The sequence below is a fragment of the Macaca thibetana genome, chromosome 17 (genome assembly GCF_024542745.1).
Source record: "Macaca thibetana thibetana isolate TM-01 chromosome 17, ASM2454274v1, whole genome shotgun sequence".
Classification (NCBI taxonomy): Eukaryota; Metazoa; Chordata; class Mammalia; order Primates; family Cercopithecidae; genus Macaca; species Macaca thibetana.
Window position 1 is genome coordinate 11,658,982 of NC_065594.1, and position 25,862 is coordinate 11,684,843.

Here is a 25,862-nt window from a genome sequence, read left to right on the forward strand (position 1 = left end):
TCTCCCAATCTTTATCTAAAAAGATAGGGCTACGTAACAATCGGAATGATTTTTGTCGGTGGAGGTCTAGGAAGCTGCAAGGGTAGTGGACGCCTTGACAGCTGCCAGTCTCGCGGCCTCCGCGGCGGCGTGCCCGTGTGGCTGCGTGCGCGCGGACGGGGCGGGGCTGAGGAGGGGAGTGCGCGCGCGCGGACGGGGCGGGGCGGAGCTCGGAGGGCGGGCGCGCGCGGGGCCGTCTGGTCGGCAGGGGGCGCTGCGCACCCATGCCGCGCTCTGCCTGCCCCCGGGTGCTGTCCGCGGCGGTTCGATTGGAGCAGCCGCCGAAGAGCGCTTGGCGCCATTTTGAAGCGGAGAGGAGGAGGAACGGCCGGGCTGGCTGCGGAAGGGGAGGGGGGAGAGAAGGCGATTGGATGCGGCGGCGGCGGCGGATCCCGGAGAGCCGCGGAGTGAGAGGAGTAGCGAGTCGGAAACCCGGAGGTAGGAAACAATTCAGTTAACGGAAAGAAAATGTCTCTCTTCTCTGGCCGCGGCGCTCCATTTTTCGGTGGCCGCCACTGCCGCTGTGTGTGTGTGTGTGTGTGTGTGTGTGTGTGTGTGTGGCAGGGCTGAAGCGCCGCCCGCCCGGGTGCCAGGCGCGACTCGCCTCCCGGCATCGGGGGCTGCAGCGGGCGGCTGCCTGGCGGCGGCCCGGGGCGGGGGTCGCGGGGCGCGGGCCGGCTGCGCGGTGGGGGTGGGGAGGGCCCCGCGGCCGACGCGCGCCTCCACGCCGCGGGCTCTGCCGCAGCCTCTGGAAATTAAACTTGCCGCTCTGATCCCGGCCCGGGCGGCGGCGGCGGCGGGCGGTGACCTTGCGCGCGGGCTGGGGTCCCGGGGCCGCCCGGCCGCCCGCGCCCTCCCGCCGCCACCGCCGCCGCCGCGCCCCTCCCCCCGCGCCCCGGCCGGCCGGCGGCTGTTTCCCGGGCGGCAGGCGGGCGGCGCGGTGCTCCTGTTGAATCCTCCCGCGGGCGGGCTTCTCCCCCTTCCGGGCGAGGGGCGGGCGGGGACCGCGGGTCGGGGCCGCGGGCGCCCTCGCCCTCGCCCTCGCCGCCGGGTCCCCGCGCGCCGCCTGGCCTGCGCTTCGGGCCAGGGGACGGGCTGAGCATGACATTTTTGCGCTGTTCCTCGCTGCTTGCCGGAGGGAAATCGCGCTCACCGCGCCGCCCGGAGTGGGTGCTCGGGGAACCTGAGGACCCCGTTGAGCAAGAGCCCAGCGCTGGCGTGGAGGGACTCCTCCCAGGCGACAACTGGGTTCTAGCTTTCCTTTCGGAAGGAACGGCGGGGAAAATGGTGTGCAATTGTGACTCGTTAATGTTTTTGCACTGTTATTTTAATGCTACTTTAAAAGTTTTCGGTCCGGAGAAAAACCTTGTTTGTTGTTGTTGCTGGTACTGCTGTTGGTTTTTGGTAGAGACGTGAAAGCTAACTCTGAAGTAGCTCGACAGTTATTTTGGAGGAATGACTGAAACCAGAAACGCCGCCCCTCGCCTTCGGAACTGCAGGCTGCTGCGTTCCTTGCCGCGGACGGGGCGAGCTCCGGGAAGGGTTGAAAGAGCAGCTACCCACCCATTCCGCGCGCGTCTTCAACAGCCTCTCTACCCCAGCAAGGGTTAACCCTTTTTTATGTCGAAGAAAGTGCTTCTTGTACTTTTAATAAGAGGTGATGGATGGGCAGTGGTGCCCCGACTGATCCTACCCTGTCGATGAAATAGTTTCGGAAACTTTGGATATAGCTTTAATTTAGAGGGTTGGGCTGCGGTGTGGAGAGAGTTGGGTAATCCTATACCATCTTCCTAATAAACTTCAAAAACTCACGTTGTGTTTACATGCAGGAGGCGAGCTGTAAATAAATCGTCATTACCCAATACTTGAACGGCAATATAGTCATTGTTCTCAGTTAACCCATCCAGAGTTCCCAGACAGAACGTTTTTTATATTAACTCATGTAGTGGTCAGGTAAACTAGTTAAAAGCCACAAATATGGACTTGAAAGACAGCTCGTTATGCAGTACACATGTCTGAGATGTTCGCATCTTTAGGGACAATGAAATGAGTATTCAATGGTGTATGTGGGTCAGTTCGTGGAACAGTTAATCTTGTATCTCATGGTGATAGCAGAAAACCGAATTAAAATTTGTAGTGGTGAATAGGTGAAAGTTACATGGGACCTTTTATGTTAAGATCGATTGATTGTCAGAAACTAAAAACATTTTAAGAACGTTATTCCTTAGAAATAAGATTTGTGCTTAATATACGTTTACAAGTATATGTAAAAAGATACACTTTAGACTTTATAAAAATTATCCAAATAGTGACTTTTTCCTCCTTTTTCTGATGGTTTAAAAAATTGTCCTCTTCTCAGCTGGCGTTTACTTAAAGGTGTATTTTAAATGGGAAGGTAGTGTTTGTGTTCACCCTTTTTCTTTTTTTCTTTTCTCCTTGTTTTGGTTAAGGCTGATTTTCCCTATATTAACTTTTACAGCAGCTTTTGTTACTCTTGTCGCCTTTATTCTCTCGTGTTATGTCTCTCCCCTCTCATTTTTACCCCCGTATTAGAGACACATGTACTGATGATAGTGATTCTTGTCGTGAGATGTTTGTATTAAGCTTATTTGTAGTAAGATTCTACCGAGTTGGCTGTTTGATGAAAGTTGTTTAAATTGTTCTGCAGCTTTGTTTAACAAAGTAACATTTTGAGGAGTAGGCTTTATCAATAATTTTTTAGGCCTAAGATAAAGTAATACTTTGTGTTAGGGCTTGCCCTGGAGAAGAATGCAATGGTAGAAAATACCCAAAACTTTGTGAGAAAGGAATATTTCGGGAAGTTGTATTCTTTCTGCTTATTCCTCTTGGGAAATTTAGAGACTGCCTTAGAACTAACAGGAGTGCGCTCAGTAAGATTTGGCTTATGGACTCTTGAATGACATGGACTGTATATAACTTATATTGGAAAAGTTATTTATGTTTCCTCCGTTAGTGTTAGAGAGCAACAAGAAAACTTAAGGATGATCTCCAACTCGCTTATACATGAGAAATTCGGTTCAGATTTTAATTTCATTGATTTATCTGAGGTCACAGTCGTATTCATGTGGTGGAATTGGGGCAGCTCTTAGATATCCTGGAAGCTGAGAAGTTTCCCCATTGTCTTTTTTTTGTTCTATTCAGGATTTAGCAATATTTATTAATAAAAATTCAGGGTAGCACATTATCTTCCATCCCCTTCTCACCTTTTTATTCATTTAACCAAGAATAAAGTTTTGTGGTTAGCCATCTGTTTCAGCGTCTGGTTTTTAATAATTTCTGTTTAGGATTCAGTCCATTTAGGTTGTCTCAGAAGATAACCTCTTGTAGGTCTCTGTCTCCGGGAGCTGCCTGCTCTTTCATTATGTAATATTACTTGACATGGCATTTATTTATTGTTTGTGAAACTTCTAAGAGTAATTTGGGAAAGTTAGTATGACCTTTGTTTTGTTACAAGATACAGTGCATACATGAGTGTGTGTTTTTTTTAATTTTTAAACTTAGTTTGCCACACAAGTCATCTGTCACTTCCAGTTACAATATGCATTTTATTTGATTTTCGTATTTCTGTTCGGGAATGTTAAAGATTCCAAAAATACTTAGTTTAAAAATAAGCCCAGTAATTTCTCTGAGAATGTATTTACTTTTTAAGCTTAGTTAAGAAGCTGCCAAATGGTTTGCAGTTCTGACTCCTTGGAGAGTACAGTTGAGCCCTTTTCTCACACTGTTCTGTTATAAGCCACCTGATTCTAACCATTTCCCCCCATTAGTTGAAAAAGGTTTTAGAATCCTTTCTCATCGGTTAGTTCAGAGTTAAGAATAAGTCTGCTGTGTTGAGACTGTAATTGTTTTAGCTGGCATGAGTGATCATGTACAGTGAGAAAATCATGACAATAAATCTTAGGTGAATAAAATTTGGTTGTTCAAATCTTAAAGCCTTTAATTTGAGATTTAAAAAGTATCCATAATCATTGTGTTCTAATAATTAGACATTAATAATAAGTAGTAATTAGAAATACTTGGTTTAGCTGTGTAAAACTTGAAGGCTAACAGGCGTGGGGGAAAGACTGATTAAAGCAAGAAACTATTTTGAGGCCTGCCACTCTCTCTTTTGACAGATCATGACCTGATTCAGTTAAAATGAACAGGCACTAAACTTCTGTATACATACAGTACCAAGGATGGTGTAATAAACAGGACTGAAGAAGACACCCTGTCCTATAGAAGTGTAGAGTAGTGGTTGGCCATCCACAGCAAGGTGATGAGAACTGAGACAGACCAGAGAGTAGGAACTCTGCTGTTACTTAGTTCCAGAGGATCAGGCCCTCCTTCCTTTTCAGTGAAGAGTTGAGGTTGCTCTTTTTATGTGGGAGAGTGAAATTAGCCAAGATTAGATCCCATAAGGAGAAGGAGGGGCTGTTATAACCAAGACCGTTGTCTTTCTCTAGAAGAGAATGGTTAGGGACCTGGAAAGAAATGAGAGTTTGTGTTTCCTTAGGTAGGATAGGATTCTTTCTCCCCAGAGGTGATTTTAGGGAAGTAATTAGGAGATTTTAAAGGAAAGCTCTGTATCTCCAAAATATGTCCCTTAGTAGCTGAAATTTTACCAGGTAGCTTTCAGATATGGGATGGCTTGGATTGGGTACAGGGGTGAGAGTTGCGGGGGTGAGAGTTGCAGGCCTTAAGTACTCTATTAGGGGAATAGAGTACTTAATGAATTGTGTATTTTAAGTAAAAAATGTTACTTTTCTCCTCCCCCCACAGGCAACCCACTGTTAACAGTTTCTCAAAAGTTTACTTAAAAAAAAAAATTATACAAAGAGTATTGTTAAACTGCTGTACTATTAAAATTTACTGTTTATTAAAATTTACTAATAAAATTTACTATTTTATTTATTTTATTATTATTATTATTATTTTTGAGATGGAGTCTCGCTCTATTGCCCAGGCTGGAGTGCAGTGGGGCGATCTCGGCTCACCACAACCTCCATCTCCTGGGTTCAAGCGATTCTCCTGCCTCAGCCTCCCGAGTAGCTGGGACTACAGGCATGTGCCACCATGCCCGGATAATTTTTGTATTTTTAGTAGAGACTATGTTGGCCAGGCTAGTCTCAAACTCCTGACCTCGTGATCCGCCCGCCTCAGCCTCCTGAAGTGCTGGGATTACAGGCATTAGCCATCACGCCCAGCCTAATATTTTATTTTTTAACTGTAATTTACTTTTTTCCTGGTTAAGTCACAAGCTCTTTTCATACTGGCACATACAGAGCAACATAATCATGAAATGATTAGAATATTTTATAACATAAATTATTTTTTCTGACTCCTGTTGAGTAAGTACTATGTTGTAATAGTTTACGTTAACCAGCACTGTGTGAGAATACCTTTGACATGTATTTACCAACATTGGACTTTAAAAACTATATTGCCAATTTGATATATGAAATTTCTCTTGTTTTAGGTTTTACTTCTTTGTGAGTGAAGGTAACCATTTGTTTATATGCTTATTAGGGGGAAGTCATTTGCAACATATTCTTTAATCAAGTGGTTTAATGCTAGTTTAATTTATTTGCTGCCCCCACCACCTACCTTCACCCTTACCTAAGAGCTAAGATGGTCTGAGAGAGGTGGGACTTTCAGAAGAGGAAAAATATTTTGGGGCTCGTGGCACCTTGACAGGGAGCAGTGCTTGGAATGGAGAGGCTACAGCACCCAGCTTTGAACAATTTTGGGTCAGTATGAGAGTATTGAAAGCCCTTGACTTGGTGTTAACATAAGGTAGAAGAGAAACTGAAGCGACAGACAGGAAGGGAGATTTGAGAGTCAGAGCAAATAAATTTTGCATAGAGTCAGCCCCACCTTGTACCATCTGCTTATCCTGTCTCATCATTCCTCCCTACCACCTTCAACTATCATTTCATTTTTATTCATATTGTCATTTGGTTTTCTTCTCCTTTCTTGTCAGGCATGGCAGCCTGGACCTGGGTATTTCAGTTGCCCCAGAGATGAGGGGTGCTTAGTTTTTGGTTTTCTTTTTTTTTGAGACGGAGTTTCGCACTTGTTGCCCAGGCTAGAGGGCAGTGGTGCTATCTCGGCTCACTGCAGCCTCCGCCTCGCGGGTTCAAGCGATTCTCCTGCCTCAGCCTCCTGAGTAGCTGGGACGACAGGTGCACGCCACCACATCCAGCTAATTTTTTGTATTTTTAGTAGAGACAGGATTTCACCATGTTGGCCAGGCTGGTCTCGACGAACTCCTGGCCTCAGGTGATCTGCCCGCCTTGGCCTCTCAAAGTGCTGGAATTACAGGCATGAGCCACTGCGCCTGGCCTAAGTAGAAGCTCTTGCGCTCTTTTTCCCCCTCTGTCTCTTTGGTACCATTCCTTTCAGCTTTCGACTCTCCCTAGCCTTCTGGGGTAGCATAAATAGGTCAAGTCTTTATAACTGTAGTTGGAATTTGGAAGGTCACTGGCATTTAAGACTTGAACATCCCGAGGAGCATATATCATGATGTGATGCTTGATAAGTGAGGTCCCTTTCTAAGGAATGCAGAAGAGCGTGGTGGTTAATTTAAGCATATAGACTTAAGAGTCAAGACAGCGTGGGTTTTTATCTGCTCTAGCTAAACAAGCAATTACCTAATCTTACTAAATCTCAACTTCTTAGTCTGAACAGTGGGATTGATAGCAGAAACCTCATTTTAAAAAACAGCTTTATTGAGATATAACTCACATACCAAAATCCATTGAAAATATACAATTCATTGTTTTCTAGGATACTCATAGGTTTGTGCAACCATCATCACAGTCTGAGTTTGGAACATTTTTGTCTCCTGTGAAAAACGCCAAGCCAAATGTAAATTAGTACAGCCATTACGGAGAATATTATGGGGGTTCCTCAAGAGGTGAGAAGGGATAGAGAGAGGTTGGCTAAAGTCTACAAAATTTAGCTAGATAGGAGGAATAAGTTCTAGTGTTGTACCAGGTAACTATAGCTGACCCTTGAACAGCGAAGGGGTTAGGGGCACCAACCCCTGTGCAGTTGAAACTCCACATATAACTTTTATTTCTCCAAACTTAGCTAGTAATAGCCTACTGTTGATTGGAAGCCTTACTGATAACACAAGCTGTCAGTTAACACATGGAGTGCAGTGGCGCGATCTTGGCTCACTGCAACCTCCGCCTCCTGGGTTCAAGCGACTCTCATGCCTCAGCCTCCAGAGTAGCTGGAAATACAGGCACCCGCCACCACGTCCAGCTAATTTTTGTATTTTTAGTGGAGATGGGGTTTTGCCATGTTGGCCAGCCTGGTCTTGAACTCCTGACCTCAGGTGATCCGCCTACCTTGGCCTCCCAAAGTGCTGGGACTACAGGTGTGAGCCACCATGCCTGGCCTCCATACTGTATTCTTAAAGCAAGCTAGAGAGAAGGCAATGTTATTAAGAAAATTATAAGGAAGGAAAATATATTTGCTATTCATTAAGTGGAAGTGGATCATCATAAAGGTCTTTAGCCTTTTTGTCTTCCTGTTGAGTAGGTTGAGGAGGAGGAGGAAAAGGAAGGATTAGTCTTGTTGTCTCAAGGGTGACAAGGTGGAAGAGGTGGAGGAGGTGGAAGAGGAGGAAGGAGAGGCAGGCACACTGTAACTTTTACTGAACAAAATCCATGTATAAGTGAAACTGCACAGTTCAGACCTGTGCTGTTGTTACATATTTTCAGCTAGCTGGAAGATAGGCTTTTGAATGTCCCAACACAAATAAATGATAAATGTTTGAAGTGATGGATATATTAATTACCCGGATTTGATCATTACGCATTGTATGTATTGAAGTATCACCACGTAACCCACAAACATGTACAATTATATGCTGGTTAAAAATCATAAAAATAAAAAAAAAAACCCCAAACTTACTAGCTGTCACTTCCCATCACTCCTTATTTCATTAGTGTTTGGGATAAGCCAGGTCAAATGTTAGGTTGGTGCCAAAATGTAAGTACACAGTAAAAAAAGCAGTTAACTTTTTGCAGGGAGACCATATGTGGCAAAGTCCATTTACATAGTTTTAGAGAATGCGAAAATGGGATAATTACTGAATGGATGTTTGCATACTTGCATACTGTGCAAGGATGTGGTGCACAGTGCTGGATAGAGATATAAAGATGAAAGATATTCAATCAAGAGATGTATATTCAAGTGGGAGGAAAGAGGCTGGTATAAAAATAATTATAAAATAAGCCAGAGTATAGTTAGTGCCTTCAGGAAGGTGTCAATACAATATTTGGAATTGGAAACTTGACAAATGGAGATTAATCATGTTACTCTGAGAGTGTAGGAACTATGAAGAACTTCTTGAAGGAGTGACCATTTTGACCAAGTCTTAGATGATGGAAAGATGGGATTTCTGGCTTTAATGAAGAGTAAAGAATGCTATGCTTTTTGAAGTCTTAAATTGTTTTTGTTTTTGTACCCTCCTGCTGCTGCCACCGCCGGATGATTGCCTCTGGAAGCTATTCCTACACCTTTTTTTTTTTTTTTTGATGTTTCTAATCTGTTGTGAACCTGAGGGACTAAATTACTAAATAATCTTTTATTGAGAGCCTGATGTCTGTATGGAAAGGATAACAATATATGGTCTTACTGTCATTTTGATATAGTTGCTTTTTTAGTTTATTCTGTGGGTGTTGGTTTCATCCCTGTTAATTGGCCTTATAGAATAAGTAATTCCTAGAAAATTAGCCTTGTATACATGTTTTCTTCTCCAAGGCTTCTGGTAACAACTATGTCCCCTGACCATTCTCTTGAATTTCCCATCTTGTTTTTCTAGTGCACTGTTGGACCCAGCACCTCCAGTACAACATGTCTCAAACTGAGCTACCTTCTCTTACTCTTTAACATCTTTCCAACTTGTACTTTGATTAATAACAGATTTCTTTCTTTCTTTTTTTTTTTTTTTAAAGTTGTAGGGGATGACTGGGTTTATCATGTCAGAAACCTGGGAGTCATCTCGACTTCTCCATCTCCGCTACCTTTCACATTAAATAAGTTACCAAATCCTGTTGATTCTGATATAGTATTTTTAAAGGTTATTATTATTTTAAATTATACACACATATATACTCTGAAAGTAAGAGGGCGAAAAGAAAAAAGATATACAATAAAAAAACTCATTCCTTCCCCATCTGTCTCAAATGTTTATGTATGTTAGTGTTATCTTATACCCTTCTGGGGATTTAAAAACCACCATATAGAAGGAACCACATGCTTAAACAAATAATAACACACAGTATGGAATGTCCACAATAAAGGTATACACAGGGTCTGTGAGAAGGAGAAAGAACCACCATGCATCCCCTAAAAGAAGAGTTAGGTATTGGAAAAACCTTCCTATTAGGTCCTGAATAGAAGATGAAAAGCAGAACTTTGGACACATAAATAAGCCGAACTGAACTGTTAATAAGCAGAGAAATATCAATTAGACACAGAGACAAAGGGTCTAACAATAGGATGCTAGAACATTTCATTGTTTGGGGGGTTCAGAGGACCTGTCTGGAAATAAAAGAAAATGCTGGCAGCCACACACAGTGGCTTACGTCTGTAATTCCAACACTTTAGGAGGCTGAGGTGGACTTCCTGAGGGCATAGACTTGCAGTTACTTTGGGATCTAGTGAAGATTTCAGCACATTGTAGATGATGAATATTTATTGAATATATGTAAGAATATATATATACACACACTAAACATACATGTGACAACCCAAGAAAAGGAAAATTAATACAATATTAAGCCCACAGATTTATTTAGAAATTTAAAATTTTATTTTTATTGAGGTGTAATTAAAATACAGTAAAATGTGCAGATGTTAGCTGTTCACTTGGATGAGGTGTGGCGATTATACACATGTAACCAGTAACTACAAGAAGATGTAGAGCATTTTTATTACCTCACAACGTTCCCTTGTTGCTCTCTCCATTCATTTTCTCTTGCCTCCAAACACTGATTTCTAAATGTAGATTAGTTTTGTTCTGTCTTCATACAGTGCGTGCTCTTGTGTATCTGGCTTCTTTTGCTTAACATATTTTGAGATTCATCCATGGGGTTGGATATATCAGTAGTTTTTATTGCTGAGTAATATTTCATTGGGTGAATATTTCACAGTTTATCTTCTGTTGATGGACATTTGGGTAGAATCCAGTTTTTGACTATTACGAATAAGGCCTATAAGGTCTTTTTGCAAGCATGTGTTTTCATTTCTCTTGAGTAAATACCTAGGAATGGAATTGCTGGTTTATAGGCATATGTGTATTTAACTTTACAGGAAACTAGTTTTTCAAAGTGGTTTTCCTGTTTATATTCCCACCTGAATATATGAATGTTCTAGTTGTTTTACATCCTCACCAACACTTGGGTAGTCAACCTTTTTAATTTTAGCTATTCTAGTGGGTGTGGAATGGTATCTCATTGTGGTTTTATTTTGGATTTCCTTAATATCTAGTGATGTTGAGCACCTTTTTGCATGGTTTTTGACAGTGTATTTTCTTTTGTAGGATGCCTGTTCAAGCTTTCTGCCCATTAAAAAATGAATTATCTTTTTCCTATTGATATGCAGGAATTCTTAATGTACTCACAGTACAAACTCTGTCAGATCAGAGTATTGAGAGTACTTTCTCCTGTTTTGTAACTTGCCTTATCTTTTCTTTAACAGTGTATTTCGATGAGTGGAAGTTTTAAATTTTGATGAAGTCTAGTCTGACTAGTCAACTTTTTGTTTTAGGGATTGTGCTTTGAGTTTTTATTTTTTATTTTTTTGAGACAGCATCTCATGCTCCCAGGCTAGAGTTCAGTGGCTCCATCATAGCTCACTGCAGCCTGGAACTTCTGGGCTCAAGCCACCCTCCTGCCTCAGCCTCCTGAGTAGCTGGGTCTACAGATGCGTGCCACCATGGCCAGCTCTTTTTTTTTTTTTTTTTTTTATTTTTTGTAGAGATGGAGTTCATCATGTTGCCTGGGCTGGTCTTGAACTCCTGGGCTCAAGTGATCCTCCCACCTCAGCCGCCCAAAGTGCTGGGATTACAGGCATGAGCCAGCATGCCTGGCCCTTTAATTTCTTTTTCACATATTATTGCAGCATCTAGGATCTTCAATACAACATTGAAAATAAATGGTGAGAATGGCTGGGTGCAGTGGTATGGTCCTGTAGTCCCAACTACTTGGGAGGCAAGAGGATTGCTTGAGCCCAGGAGTTCAAGTCCAGCCTGGGCAATGTAGAGAGACCCTGTCTCTTTAAAAAATGAAAGCGGCTGGGCATGGTGGCCCATGCCTGTAATACCAGCACTTCGGGAGGCCGAGGCGGCGGGGTGGGAGGTAGGTTGCGAGGTCAAGAGATAGAGACCATCCTGGCCAATGTGGTGAAACCCCGTCTCTACTAAAAAAATACAAAAATTATCTGGGCATGGTGGCGCACATCTGTATTCCCAGCTACTCAGGAGGCTGAGGCAGGAGAATCGCTTGAACCTGGGAGGCGCAGGTTGCAGTGAGCGGAGATTGCGCCACTGCACTCCAGTCTGGGGACAGAGCGAGACTCCATCTCAAAACAAAGAAAGAAAATTAAACTAATTTCTGTGTTAACATAAAATACGTTTTAAAATGACTTTTTTTTTTTTTTAAATGAGAGTGAACATCCTTCTCTTGTTCCTGATCTTAAGGGGGAAGGCATTCAGTCTTTCCCCAGTAAGTAGTATGTCAGCAGTGGATATTTTGTAGATTAAAGAAAAGAAAATCAGACAAGATGTTTCCTTCCAGTTTACTGGGATTTTAATTTAATTTAGTTAATTAATTTACTTTTTGAGATGGAGTCTCACCCTGTCACCCAGGCTGGAGTGCAGTGGTGCAATCTCGGCTCACTGCAAGTGCCGCCTCCCGGGTTCAAGCGGTTCTCCTGACTCCCCCTCCCAAGTAGCTGGGACTACAGGCACCTGCCATCACACCCAGCTAAGTCTTTTTATATTTTTAGTAGAGATGGGATTTCCCTATGTTGGCCAGGCTGGTCTCGAACTCCTGACTTTGTGATCCATCTGCCTCGGCCTCCCAAAATGCTGAGATTACAGGCGTGAGCCACCGTGCCTGGCCAGGATTTTTATTTTTAAATTATGAATGGATGCTGAATTTTGTCAGATGCCCTCTCCCCTTTTTGGTATTTATTGAGATTATTGTAGTTTTTAAATATTCCATTTTATTAACTTATTTAGAGACAGGGTCTCACTGTATTGCCCAGGCTGGAGTGCAGTGGTGCACTCATAGCTCACTGTAACCTCAAATTCGTGGGCTCAAGCAGTCCTCCTGCTTTAGCCTCCTGAGTAGCTAGGACTACAGGCATGTGCCACCAAGAACTTCCTTTAATGTTGCATAATGTACAGGTCTAGTAATAGCATCAGTTTTCATTACTTTAAATATATCTATATTTTACTGTCATTTTTCAAGGATATTTTTGCTGGATATAGAATTCTCAGTTGATTTTTTTTTCTTTAATCACTTTTAAGATGTCATTTTATTCTTCTCTGGTCTCCATCGTTTCTTTAATTTTCAAGATGTTGAAAGTTATCGTCATATAAATATAACATACATATTGAGTAGGATAAAATTATATTGTATTTATGAATTGTTTTTGTATTCTGTTTGGACTTTGGTGAGCTTATTTTTCATTTATTTAATTTTTTTTTTTTTTTGCGAGACTGAGTCTTGCTCTGTTGCCCAGGCTGGAGTGCAGTGCCGTGATCTCGGCTCACTGCAACCTCCGCCTCCTGGATTCAAGCAATTCTTCTGCCTCAGCCTCCCGAGTAAGCTGGGATTACAGGTGCAAGCCACCATACCCAGCTAATTTTTCGTATTTTTAGTAGAGATGGGGTTTCACTGGGTTGACCAGGCTGGTCTTGAACTCCTGACCTCGTGATTCGCCCACCTTGGCCTCCCAAAGTGCTGGGATTACAGGCGTGAGCCACTGCACCTGGCCTGTTTGATTTGTAAGTTGATGTTTTTCACAGAATTTGGTACATTTCAGACCTCACTTAATGCCTTTTCTGCCCCATTCCTCTGTTTTACCTTCTGAGATTCTGCTTACATGTTATTTTCTTTAAAATTGGTCCATGAATATGTATTAATTTTTTTCAATCTTTCTCTGTTTTTCAGACTCTTTTAAATGTTGTGTTTAATGTGTAGGGAAGCCTGTTTTCAATGAATGCACCCTTCAATTACAGTATTTTGTTTAAAAAATTCCATTTATCTGCCGAGATTCTCCATTGTAACAGTATTTTTCTTTAAGTCTTTGAATGTATTCATAATAGCTGTTTCGAAGTCCTTGTTTATTCCTTTATCTGTATTAATGGACTTTTGACTCTTTTTTCCCCCTTGATAGTAGGTCACATTTTCCTGCTTCATTTCATGAATAGAAAATTTTTGTTATAGAGTGGATATGATACATCATATCTCTAAACTCTTTTTATGCTTCCCTTGATGAATGTTAAAATTAGTGGCTGATTATATTGAATTTGTGGAACCTTGATCTTCTGTTTTAAGATGGGTCTATAGGAAAGTCTTAGGTGTTGGCCAGGCACGGTGGCTCGTGCTTGTAATCCCAGCACTTCTGGGAGGCTGAAGTGGGTGTATCACTTGAGGTGTCAAGAGTTTGAGACCATCCTGGCCAACATGGCAAAACCCTGTCTCTACAAAAATACAAAGATTATCTGGGTGTGATGGCAGGCACCTGTAATCCCAGTTACTTGGGTGGCTGAGGCAGGACAATCGCTTGAACCCGGGAGGCAGAGGTTGCAGTGAGCCGAGATCTTGCCACTGCACTGCAGCCTGGGCAACAGAGTGAGACCTGGTCTTCAAAACAAAACAAAAAGTTTGAGTTGTTCACCAGGCCCTTCTCACTTGTCCATACTTCAAGCTCATGTCTCCTCTGCAGTGGACATGAAGTGAGGTGGGGGGAGGGGGGAGGGATAGCATTAGGAGACATACCTAATGTAAATGACGAGTTAACAGGTGCAGCACACCAACATGACACATGTATACATATGTAAGAAACCTGCACATGTACCCTAGAACTTAAAGTAAAATTAAAAAAAAATAAATAAATACAAGGATAAAAAAAAGAATTTAACTGAAAAACATTGTTTTGAATGCATTCATTTCCTAAAGGAGGAAGATCAAATATTAAAAACCTAACTTCTTACAGTTGCATTTACATTAAAACAAAATGGGCAATGTCCAAATTCAAAAGAAAAATCAACACATTTTAATAAATGCATTTAAACTACACTGTTACCCTTACACTTGTGCTGGCAATACAAAAGAACCAACTTATTAAAAGATGTATGTGCCATCTCTATAACCAACTCAATCTAGTCCAAATGGTATTGCCTAGGTTTTCTTCTAGGGTTTTTATGGTTGTAGGTCTAACATTTAAGTCTTTAATCCATCTTGAATTAATTTTTGTATAAGGTGTAAGGAAGGGATCCAGTTTCAGCTTTCTACATATGGCTAGCCAGTTTCCCCAGCACCATTTATTAAATAGGGAATCCTTTCCCCATTTCTTGTTTTTGTCAGGTTTGTCAAAGATCAGATGGTTGTAGATGTGTGCTATTATTTCTGAGGGCTCTGTTCTCTTCCATTGGTCTATATCTCTGTTTTGTTACCAGTACCATGCTGTTTTGGTTACCGTAGCCTTGTAGTATAGTTTGAAGTCAGGTATCGCGATGCCTCCAGCTTTGTTCTTTTGGCTTAGGATTGTCTTGGCAATGCGGGCTCTTTTTTTGGTTCCACATGAACTTTAGTTTTTTCCAATTCTGTGAAGAAAGTCATTGGTAGCTTGATGGGGATGGCATTGAAACTATAAATTACCTTGGGCACTATGTCCATTTTCACGATACTGATTCTTCCTATCCATGAGCATGGAATGTTCTTCCATTTGTTTGTGTCCTCTTTTATTTTGTTGAGCAGTGGTTTGTAGTTCTCCTTGAAGAGGTCCTTCGCATCCCTTGTAAGTTGGATTCCTAGGTATTTTATTCTCTTTGAAGCAATTCTGAATGGGAGTTCACTCATGGTTTGACTCTCTGTTTGTCTGTTATTGGTGTATAGGAATGCTTGTGATTTTTGCACATTGATTTTGTATCCTGAAACTGCTGAAGTTGCTTATCAGCTTAAGGAGATTTTGGGCTGAGATGGGGTTTTCTAAATATCCAATCATGTCATCTACAAACAGGGACAATTTGACTTCCTCTTTTCCTAATTGTATACCCTTTATTTCTTTCTCCTGCCTGATTGCCCTGGCCAGAACTTTCAACACTGTTGAATAGGAGTGGTGAGAGAGGGCATCCCTGTCTTGTGCCAGTTTTCAAAGGGAATGCTTCCAGTTTTTGCCCATTCAGTATGATACTGGCTGTGGGTTTGTCCTGAATCGCTCTTATTATTTTGAGATATGTCCCATCGATACCTAGTTTATGGAGAGTTTTTAGCTTGAAGTGCTGTTGAATTTTGTCAAAGGCCTTTTCTGCATCTATTGAGATAATCATGTGGTTTTTGTCTTTGGTTCTGTTTATATGATGGATTACGTTTATTGATTTGCGTATGTTGAACCAGCCTTGCATCCCAGGGATGAAACCAACTTGATCGTGGTGGGCAAGCTTTTTGATGTGCTGCAGTTTTCACTTGGCCAGTATTTTATAGAGGATTTTTGCATCGATGTTCATCAGGGATATTGATCTAAAATTCTCTTTTTTTTGTGTGTGTCTCTGCCAGGCTTTGGTATCAGGATGATGCTGGCCTCATAAAATGAGTTAGGGATGATGTCCTCTTTTTCTATTGATTGGAATAGTTTCAGAAGGAATGGTATCAGCTTCTCTTTGTACCTCTGGTAGAATTCGGCTGTGAATCCATCTGGTCCTGGACATTTTTTGGTTGATAGGCTATTAATTATTGCCTCAATTTCAGAGCCTGTTATTGGTCTATTCAGGGATTCAACTTCTTCCTGGTTTAGTCTTGGGAGGGTGTATGTGTCCAGGAATTTATCCATTTCTTCTAGATTTTCTAGTTTATTTGTGTGGAGGTGTTTATAGTATCCTCTGATGGTAGTTTGTATTTCTGTGGGATCAGTGGTGATATCCCCTTTATCATTTTTTTTTGTACGTATTTGATTCTTCTCTCTTTTCTTCTTCATTAGTCTTGCTAGTGGTCTATGAATTTTGTTAATCTTTTCAAAAAGCCAGCTCCTGGATTCATTGATTTTTTTTGAAGGGTTTTTTTGATGTCTCTATCTCCTTCAGTTCTGCTCTGATCTTAGTTATTTCTTGCTTTCTGCTGGCTTTTGAATGTGTTTGCTCATGCTTCTCTAGTTCTTTTAATTGTGATGTTAGGGTGTCAATTTTAGATCTTTCCTGCTTTCTGTTGTGGGTATTTAGTGCTATAAATTTCCCTTTACACACTGCTTTAAATGTGTCCCAGAGATTCTGGTATGTTGTGTCTTTGTTCTCATTGGTTTCAAAGAATATCTTTATTTCTGCCTTCATTTCGTTATGTACCCAGTAGTCATTCAGGAGCAGGTTGTTCAGTTTCCATGTAGTTGAGTGGTTCTGAGTGAATTTCTTAATCCTGAGTTCTAGTTTGATTGCACTGTGGTCTGAGAGACAGTTTGTTATAGTATCTGTTCTTTTACATTTGCTGAGGGGTGCTTTACTTCCAACTACGTGGTCAGTTTTGGAATAAGTGTGATGTGGTGCTGAGGAGAATGTATATTCTGTTGATTTGGGGTGGAGAGTTCTGTAGATGTCTATTAGGTCTGCTTGATGCAGAGCTGAGTTCAAGTCTTAGATATCCTTGTTAACTTTCTGTCTCGTTGATCTGTCTAATGTTGACAGTCAGGTGTTAAAGTCTCCCATTATTATTGTGTGGGAGTCTAAGTCTCTTTGTAGATCTCTAAGGACTTGCTTTATGAATCTGGGCGCTCCTGTATTGGGTGCATATATATTTAGGATAGTTAGCTCTTCTTGTTGAATTGAAATCTTTACCATTATGTAATGGCCTTTTTTGTCTCTTTTGATCCTTGTTGGCTTAAAGTCTGTTTTATCAGAGACTAGGATTGCAACCCCTGCCTTTTTTTGTTTTCCATTTGCTTGGTAGATCTTCCTCCATCCCTTTATTTTTACCCTATGTGTGTCTCTGCACATGAGATGGGTCTCCTGAATACAGCACACTGATGGGTCTTGACTCTTTATCCAATTGTTCAATCTGTGTCTTAATTGGCTCATTTAGCCCATTTACATTTAAGGTTAATATGGTTATGTGTGAATTTGATCCTGTCATTACGATGTTAGCTGGTTATTTTGCTTGTGAGTTAATGCAGTTTCTTCCTAGCATTGATGGTTTTTACAATTTGGCATGTTTTTGCAGTGACTGGTACTGGTTGTTCCTTTCCATGTTTATTGCTTCCTTCAGGAGCTCTTGTAGGGCAGGCCTAGTGGTGACAGAATCTCTCAGCATTTGTTTGTTTGTTAAGGATTTTATTTCTCCTTCACTTATGAAGCTTAGTTTGGCTGGATATGAAATTCTGGGTTTAAAATTCTTTTCTTTAAGAATGTTCAATATTGGCCCTTACTCTCTTCTGGCTTGTAGAATTTCTGCCGAGAGATCCGCTGTTAAGTCTTATGGGCTTCCCTTTGTGGGTAACCCGACCTTTGTCTCTGGCTCCTCTTAACATTTTTTCCTTCGTTTCAACTTTGGTGAATCTGGCAATTATGTGTCTTGGAGTTGCTCTTCTTGAGGAATATCTTTGTGGCATTCTCTGTATTTCCTGAATTTGAATGTTGGTCTGCCTTGCTAGGTTGGGGAAGTTCTCCTGGATAATATCCGGAAGAGTGTTTTCCAAGTTGGTTTGTTTCTTTTTACTCTTTTTTCTCTAAACTTCTCTTATTGCTTCATTTCATTCATTTGATCTTCAATTGCTGATACCCTTTCTTCCACTTGATCAGATCGGCTACTGAAGCTTGTGCATGTGTTACGTATTTCTCGTGCCATGGTTTTCAGCTCCATCAGGTCATTTAAGGTCTTCTCTACACTGTTTAGTTAGCCATTTGTCTAATGTTTTTTCAAGGTTTTTAGCTTCTTTGTGATGGGTTTGAACATCCTCCTTTAACTCACAGAAGTTTGATATTACCGATTGTCTGAAGCCTTCTTCTCTCAACTCGTCAAAGTCATTCTCCATCCAGCTTGTTCTGTTGCTGGCGAGGCACTGTGTTCCTTTGGAGGAGAAGAGGTGCTATGATTTTTAGAATTTTTAGCTTTTCCGCTCTGGTTTCTTCCCATCTTTGTGGTTTTATCTACCTTTGGTCTTTGATGATGGTGACGTACAGATGGGGTTTTGGTGTAGATGTCCTTTCTGTTTGTTAGTTTTCCTTCTAACAGTCAGGACCCTCAGCTGCAGGTCTGTTGGAGTTTGGTGGAGGTCTACACCAGACCCTGTTTGCCTGGGTATCACCAGCGGAGCCTGCAGAACAGCAAATATTGCAGAAAGGCAAATGTTGCTGCCTGATCCTTCCTCTGGAAGCTTTGTCTCGGAGGGGCACCCAGCTGTATGAGGTGTCAGTTGGCCCCTACTGGGAGGTATCTCCTAGTTAGGCTACTTGGGGGTCAGGGACCCACTTGAGGAGGCAGTCTGTCTATTCTCAGAACTCAAACTCCATGCTGGGAGAACCACTACTCTCTTCGAAGCTGTCAGACAGGGACGTTTAAGTCTGCCGAAGTTTCTGCTGCCTTTTGTTCAGCTATGCCCTGCCCCCAGAGGTGGAGTCTACACAGGCAGGAAGGCCTCCTTGAGCTGCAGTGGGCTCCACCCAGTTCAAACTTCCGGGCAGCTTTGTTTACCTACTCAAGCCTCAGCAATGGCGGAAGCTCCTTCCCCAGCCTTGCTGCCACTGTGCAGTTTGATCTCAGACTGCTGTGCTAGCAGGGAGTGAGGCTCTGTGGGCGTGGGACCCTCCGAGCCAGGCGTGGGATATAATCTCCTGGTGTGCCATTTGCTAAGACTGTTGGAAAAGTGCAGTATTAGGGTAGGAGTGTCCTGATTTTCCAGGTACTGTCTGTCATGGCTTCCCTTGGCTAGGAAAGGGAATTCCCTGACCCCTTGCGCTTCCCAAGTGAGGTGATGCCGCACCCTGCTCTGTGGGCTGCACCCACTGTCCGACAAGCCCCAGTGAGATGAACCCGGTACCTCAGTTGGAAATGCGGAAATCACCCATCTTCTGCATCGCTCATGTCGGAAACTGTAGACTGGAGCTGTTCCTATTTGGCCATCTTGGAGAGGGATCTTCCAGTTAAATTCTTAAGTATTTTTGCTGATGGAAGGAAATCCAGGTGCATGATTACCACAAAAGGGTTAAATATGTTCACCTGCCTCTTCTCTACCTCATATAACCCCAACTGACTTTTAAAAGTTGCAAAAAATTGGCTGGGTGTGGTGGCTCAAGCCTGTAATCCCAGCACTTTGGGAGGCCGAGGTGGTCGGATTATGAGGTCAGCCAATCAAGACTACCCTGGCTAACATGGTGAAACTCCATCTCTACTAAAAATACAAAAAGAAATTAGCTGGTGGTGGGCACTTGTAGTCCCAGCTACTCGGGAGGCTGAAGCAGGAGAATGGCGTGAACCTGGGAGGTGGAGCTTGCAGTGAGCCGAGATTGCGCCGCTACACTTCAGCTTGGGTGACAGAGCGAGACTCCGTTTCAAAAAAAAAACAAAAACGTTGCAAAAATTTAGTTGGGGTTATATGAAGTAGAGAGGAGACAGGTGGACATATTCACTCCTTTCTACAGTAGTCTAACCCTAAATTACATTTCCATCTCTATCAGCTAGGGTTTGATTAAAGAAGCAAAATTATTGTGTGTTTAAGAAATTTATTATAGTGATTGTATATATATAAATATATATTTAACCAATTCTAGGAACTGTTTGTATGCTCCTGAGTCTGGTGCTAGACTTGAAGCTGGTAGGGCTGGCAGTTGGGAAGGGATGATAGACATGAAGTGGGGGAGATCATGGTTAAACTGGAACCTACAGAGATTTGGAAGTCATGGAAATAAGCTCAAGTTGACCCATAAGCTCAAACTTGAACCTGCATTGCTGTCTCCCTGCTTCTAAACCTGCAACTTTGATGATGTGGGCAGTAGATATGGCATACTTTACCATGGAACTGCACGCAAACTGATCCCAGGATTATTTGGAGAAGTTGGAGAATGAAATTTGATAGGCACTGGAGGAGCTGTGAGCCCAGTTGCTACCCCATGCCACTGAAAGTGAGCCAAAAGATCACAACATGTGAGAAAGTGGCAGTGCTTATCTTATGTTGACCTACTGAACACAAACATGGCTACTGCTTCACTTTTGTCTTCTAAATTTCATGGAAATTTCTTTTGAGGTGAACCCTAACTCACACCCATTCGTGGAACAGAATTTAGAGAAGGGTAGTTGCAACCTAGCTAAGTTGATACAATACAAAGCCATCTCAGTTCACGCCCTTGTCAACCTATGCACACCTCTTTTAATCATATTTAGTTTGCAAATAAAGACGGCTGGAAAATTATACTTTTGCTGTGCATAATGCAACTATCCTTAGTTTCAGACAACACATAAATCCTCTCCTTAAGAGAGGCTCCAAGTCCTGTTATCCATTGTTGGATTAATTTTTCTTTTATCTAAGTCACATTTTATATTTAATTTAAATGCTGAGATATGAGGTTAACTACTATTAGATGGTTGTAGAAAAGGCAAGAAAATAATAAATTGGTTAATTATATACACAGATTTTTTTTTTTTTACATTAAAATAAGAGGAAAATACTTACTAGAGTTCTTACTTCTGCATCAAGTTATGTGCTTGTAGTTGTTATCTGTAATTACTTTCTTCCACTGCCATTCCATGTTCCCTCTGTCTCTGGCTAGCAACTCAATTGTGGTTTCTTGCCTGGTGGGGTGAACCAGGCTTGCTTGCTTGCTTTCTCATTCATTCATTCTATAATTCTGGACCATTAGCAGTCCTGCCTGGATTGTTTCCACTAACTTTAACTATAGTCCATGGAAATAGTAAGTGGTGTCCCAGAGGAACTCCTACATTCCAGACATACTTTTTCTTAGCCCCCTTGTGCAGCAGCAACCCGGTTTCCCCTTGATAGTGAGACCAGTCACTCTAGTCAGTTCTGTAATCTTCATCTTTTGTTGGTTAATAGTCATGAAGAGCCGAAAGTGGCTGGGTGGCAGTTTCAGCTTACAGTAATGGAACCATTGCTGCATCCCTTGGCGGAAACATTCCTTCCTTGGGAACTGAGATCTCTAGGAGAGGCTAAAATTGTGGGGATGGGAAGAAAAAAAGAAAAAACACACACACAAAAGAAATGAGAACACCTTTCTATGCTAATAGCAATAAAATTTAGTAGAGGAAAAAAATTGATGGAGGCAGGAGAGAGATGATAGAATTGCTGGAGCAATGTCCTACAGTAGGAAAAGATTGACTAGTGTAAGAGTTGGCTTATTTAGGAGCACTGAGAATTTCTTGTAACATGAAGAGATGGTAGAGTATATGGGCATAGATGCATATAGGCTGGTAGATAATGTGGTGTGTCTTATGTATCAGTGGATTAGATCATCAGTTGAGAGTGACAGTGAGTTAATACAAATCAATATAGGTACATATAGGTAATACTTGGGAAGTTAAGGGAGCCCAATACAAAAATGTTAAGTATAAATACATCAAGAAAGTGCATAATAAGTTAAGGGACAGGTTGCTGTTAGCGATTGAGTTCTAATTCTAATTCTGATGATATTCTCTGAAAGACAATTTTGAGGATTAGATAAAATACTTACCCTACGTAGGGTGCTTAAGGTGTAATGTCTTGATGTATTCCAAGAAGTACTCAATAAATGTTAAGTATGATTATTAGTAACACTAACAGTTACTCTGGTGTTTTGCATTCCTAACCAAATGTTCATCATAATCCTGTAATAATGTGATCTTTTCCTTCTTAAACTTGAGGAGATGGATAGAGTTGCTTAAAAGTTACCAATGTGCTAATGTTGGTAGTAGATCCAACATTTGAACCAAATTTTTTTTTTTTTTTGCTTTAAAAATCTAATTTTTTCCTTTGAGAGATATATAGTGGTTAAAAATGTGGATTCTGGAAGGTCACTGTGTTTGAGTCCTGGCTCTCCCCTTACTAGTTGTTCATCCTTAAGCGGATGATTTAACCTCTTTGTGCCTCACTTGCTAGGAAAGAGATTGCTTACCTCAGAGTTGTTGGTGAAGATGAAATGAATTAATACGTATTAAGTGCTTAGAATTTTGAGCACAGGGTAGGTCCTCAGTGTTGTTCGTCTCTTCTTAGTATTGTATCATGCTGCCTTTAGTTCAAACCTTTTAAAACCTTTCTTATTGAAAAGTTTAAGTGAGGCTGAATTATCACTGTTTCCTTTTTAGAGCCATCTCTTTTTTTTTCATGAAGTAGTATTAATATTTATGGTTTAAATTCCCTAATATGATAATTATGGATTTTACATATGTGAATTGATTACAAATAGGGGCATTTCAGTTTGGAGAAAAACTATCCCACAGGATTTTGTCTTTTTTGTTTTTCCACCTCCTTTCTAAGCCTTTTCTGCATAGTCATTCATTTCCATGGCTTCCGTTATATGTTACTTCCAAATCAGCATCTGACATTTTACCTCATTTCTCATTTTCGTGCACTGATTTCTTTTCTTCTTTCTTCAATTAGTCACTAAATTTATTTCTTATATTATCCCAAACTCTTCTCTTCTCGTGCCTGTTGCTTTCGGTTTAGTTGAGGTCCTTATTATTATTTTTTCATTCATTAGTGTAGTAGCCTCCTAACTGGTCTCCCAATTTCAGTCTTGTCTTTTTCTACTCCGTCCTTCAGTAATTGTTAAAACAGTTTCTGTGAAAGACATTTGATTATTTTATTCCTTTGGTTAAAACTTTTTTTTTTTTTTTTTTGAGGCAGGATCTTGTTCTGTTACCCAGGCTGGAGTCCAGTGGCATGATCTTGGCTCACTGCAGCCTTTGCCTCCTGGGCTCTAGTGATCTTCCTGCCTCAGCCTCCTGAGTAGCTGGGACTACAGGTGCGTGCCACCACTCTCTGCTAATTTTTTGTAGATACGGGGTTTTGCCTTCTTGCCCAGGCTGGTCTTGAACTCCTGGGCTCAAGCGATCCTTCCATCTCGGCCTCCCAAACTGCTGGTATTACAAGCCTGAGCCACTGTGCCTGGCTCCCACTGCCCCCACCTGCATTTTTGTTAACTTCCCATTGTTTGCAGGAAAAAATAAATTTGATCATTCAAGGTTCCTGATACGTCTGTGATCTGTCTCTGCTTCCCTCTCCAGCAGAATCTTTACTTTTTAACAGAATTTCTGAGTTCTGGCTTTATGAAACTATTGAATACTCTCATATTCAGTACTTTTAATTTCATATGAAATCTGCCTGGGTTTGTTCTATTGGCAGACTTTCAGACTGTTCATCTTTTTTTTTTTTTTTTTTTTTTCCTTCACCTAGGCTATCCTTTAGGAGACTGTGCATCTTTTTAAAGATTTAACTGGCGTGATTTCTCAGGGAGTTTTCCTTACTTCAGTGCACATGTATTCAGACACCTGGAATCTTTACCTGTATTGGTACATGCCTTTATAGCATTTATCACTTTTTTTTTTTTTTTGAGACAGTCTTACTCTGTCGCTTAAGCTGTAGTGCAATGGCGTGATCTTGGCTCACTGCAACCTCTGACTCCTGGGTTCAAGCGATTCTCCTGCCTCAGCCTCCCTAGTAGCTGGGATTACAGGCGCCCGCCACCAAGCCCAGCTAATTTTTTTTTGTATTTTTAGTAGAGACGAGATTTCACCATGTTGGTCAGGCTGGTCTCGAACTCCTGACCTCAGGTGATCCACTTGCCTCAGCCTCCCAAAATGCTGGGATTGTAGACATGAGCCACCGTGCCCGGCCCACATTGTTTTTTTAAGAACAATTTTATTTAGATATAATTTACATACCATACAATTAGCTAATTTAAAAGCTATACAGCTCAGTGGTTTAGTATATTGACAGACTTGTACATTTATCACCACAATCAATTTTAGAATGTTTTCATTACCCTCAAAAGAAACCATGCACCTCTTAGGCAATGCCCTCTGCTATGGTTTGAATAGTTCGCCAAAGTTCACGTGTTGGGAACTTGATCCTCATTCAGCAGTGTTGGGAGGTGGGGCCTAATTTGAGATGATTAGATCATGAGGGTTGAGTGAATGGATTAATGCTGCTATTGTGGAAATGGGTTAGTTATCACAGGAGTAGATTCATTATAAAAGGGAATCCCGTTTTCTCTTTCTTTTGCCCATGTGATGCCTTCCACCGTATTATGTTGCAGTAAGAAGGCCCTCATTAGACGCTGGCCCCTCAATCTTGAACTTTCCAGCCTCCATAATTGTTAGGCAAATAAATTTCCATTCAGTGTAAATTACCCAGACTGTGATATTCTGTTACAACGGGACAAAATCGACTAAAACACCCCTCAACCTTAGGCATCCACTGACTGACTTTTTGTTTATAGTTTTGCCTATTCCGGCCATTGTTTCTTAATGAAATCGTGGTGTTTTGTAACTAGTGGCTTTCATTTAGCACAGTTTTCTGAAGTTCATCGATGTTTCAGCATGCATTGGTACTTCATTTTTTCTTATTACCAAGTATTTCATTTTATGGCTATATTACATTTTGCTTGTCTATTAATCAGTTTGATGGGCATTTGGGTTATTTCCATTTTTCAGCTATTATAAATAATGCTGTTATGAACATTTGTGTACAAGTTTATGTGTGGACATATGTTCTTTCTCTTGGGTACAAATGTAGGAGTAGAATTGCTGGATCACTTTGGTAGTTCCACGTTTAACCGTTTGAGGAAAAGCCAGAGTATTTTCCAGAGCTGCTGTATCATCTTACATTACCTCCAGCAATGTATGAGTGTTTCAGTTTTTCCATGTTTTTGCCCATACTTCTTATCTGTCAGTTTGATTATAGCCATTGCCATTGCGGTGGGTGTAAACTGGTATCTCATTGTGGTTTTGATTTGCATTTCCTGATGATTAACGATGCTGAGCATCTTTTTATTTGTGTATTGGCTATTTGTATATCTGCTTTGGAAAACTATTTAGATCCTTTGCCCATTTTTAAATTGGGTAATCTTTTTACTATTCAGTTGTAATAATGCTTTATATATTCTAGATACAAGTGCTTTGTATATATGACGTGTATGAATGTTCTCTCATTCTGTGAATTGTCTTTTTACTTTGTTGATGGTAGCTTCTGAAGCACAAAAGTTGTAAGTTTTAATCATGTCTATTTAACCTATTTTTGCTGTTATTATTTATGCTTTTGGTGTCATATCTAAGGAAGTACTGTCTAATCCAGGGTTGTAAGGATTTAAATGTCTGTTTTTTCCTCTAAGAATTTTATAGTTTTAGCTCTTATATTTAGATCTTTGGTCTGTTTTGAGTTAATTTTTGTGTATAGTATGAAGTAGGCGTGCACATTCATTCATTCTTTTGCAGGTTGATAACCTGTTCTGTCACCATTTGTTGAAAAGACTGTTCTTTTCCCATTAAATTGGCTTGGCATCCTTGGAAAATCAATTGATTGTAAATATGAGAGTTTATTTCTAGGCTGTTTTGTTCCGTTGGTGTGTATCTCATTGTGCCAGTACTGTACTGTCTTAGTTA

The 25,862-nt window shown here is 41.1% G+C and overlaps 1 protein-coding gene across 5 annotated transcripts in view; it reads left to right on the forward strand.

Moving 5' to 3' along the window:
- Window positions 1-311: 311 nt before the first annotated feature.
- The window catches only part of PDS5B (PDS5 cohesin associated factor B), a 187,588-nt gene continuing 162,037 nt past the window's right edge, over window positions 312-25,862 (forward strand). For 4 of the 5 annotated variants that reach the window (XM_050766808.1, XM_050766812.1, XM_050766809.1 and 1 more), the window contains exon 1: window positions 328-477. The gene's annotated coding sequence lies outside the window, so the exon portion shown is untranslated. Of the gene's footprint in view, window positions 478-25,862 lie in introns of all 5 variants that reach the window. The other variant, XM_050766807.1, reaches the window with a different exon arrangement.